Below are 1,478 nucleotides of genomic sequence, written 5' to 3' on the forward strand. Positions count from 1 at the left end.
AGACTGAAGAAGTCTCTTGGAGGAGAGACGAAACGTTTCATTAGAGAAGAACCCGTCCAGAAGACCTATACAATTTTTTTCCTTTTTTGCCTAGATTACTGAGATGCATCAGGATATATGAATAATGAGTTTATTATGATTAATAATCATTTTTTGGAATAAAATCTGAAGTCTTCCTTTGGACCTCCTCCTGTAGTAATGCAGATGATGTAAACCTATTAGACATGACTTTTCATTTCCACAAATGTCCACCTGTGCAATATTACTAAAATTAAAAAACAATTTGTCCAAAACTGATGCAGAAACTACCTTTTAAAGCTGGACCAATCTGAATGGTTAAAAAGTCCTCAGTTCATCCAAAGTGTTGCTGCCAGAGTTCTGATGAGAGGAGAGATGATATTTCTCCACTTTGGTTCTCTCCATTAACTCCCCTCCAAATCCAGAATTTAAAATCTTACTTCCAACATAAGATCTCAATAAACAAACTCCATCTTTCATTTTTGCCCCCATGTTTTTCCAAATAGAGCTCTTCGCTCTCAGACTGCAGGTGTGGTTCCTAAAAGTAAAATGTGAAGCAGAGCTTTCAGTTATGCAGGCTGGAGACGAGAAGCTCAAAGAAAAAAAAACATATTTATTAAGTAAATAAAACAAAATGCCATGGCAGCCAAAAAAGTTTCTTACAGGAGGAAACCTCATGAAGACACGAGGAGGACATCATGAACAGAACAGGTTCAACATTAGACTGAGGAGCAAACAGAAAGGAAGGCATTTAAAGGGAAATCTAATTAACTTGATAGCAAACACCTGGTGAGTGGGCGGGGCCAGAGCAGCAGAGGAACAGAACCACACACAGGTAGATAAAAATAAAAGCAGCACTCCCAAAAACTTTCCATAAAAACACATTAAAAACACACATCTTACGTATTAATACTAACTCTGCTCACAGATATCCTTTAGTTATCCTGCTAATCTCTGCTGTCTTTAACCAGCTGTCCTCCTACAGAAACATGGACTAATCCTTCTGTCTCTGTCTTCTAACCCCAGCGTGTCGAGACGGAGGAACAATYGATCTGGTTCTGCTGGAGGTTCTGTTCCAGTCACCAACGTGCTGCTCAGGATAAAAGACTGCAGTAAAGTGAAGATTCCACACAATCTGATGGCTTCCTCACATAATTCACTTTATAATCATTTCATGTTTGTGAATATTTAATAATGAAATAATAATTAGGACTTATTTTTTTTTCTCATTTAGTGCCCTGAGATGACTTTTGTTGATAATTGGCACAAAATAAACTGAACTGAATTGACATTAAAACAGGTGTGTTGTCTAAATGCTATAAAATAAACCAAATGTAAAATCATTGTTGAGATTTTTCATTGTAAGGTAAACTGGTCAAAAAACATTTATTTCTAAAGATTTATTTTTTACTCACTTAAAAGCTTGAAACTTGTCAAGTTTCATTAAAACACTCGAAAGA

At 36.2% G+C, this 1,478-nt stretch overlaps 1 protein-coding gene across 1 annotated transcript in view; it reads right to left on the bottom strand.

Annotated features, from left to right (window-relative positions):
* Window positions 1–611: 611 nt before the first annotated feature.
* ush1c (Usher syndrome 1C) overlaps window positions 612–1,478 on the bottom strand; it is a gene marked incomplete in the record, with an annotated part of 22,709 nt that continues 21,842 nt past the window's right edge. Inside the window, 1 exon segment of the mRNA XM_014005601.1 lies at window positions 612–1,478.

Source organism: Austrofundulus limnaeus, unplaced genomic scaffold (genome assembly GCF_001266775.1).
Source record: "Austrofundulus limnaeus strain Quisiro unplaced genomic scaffold, Austrofundulus_limnaeus-1.0 Scaffold31, whole genome shotgun sequence".
NCBI lineage: Eukaryota > Metazoa > Chordata > Actinopteri > Cyprinodontiformes > Rivulidae > Austrofundulus > Austrofundulus limnaeus.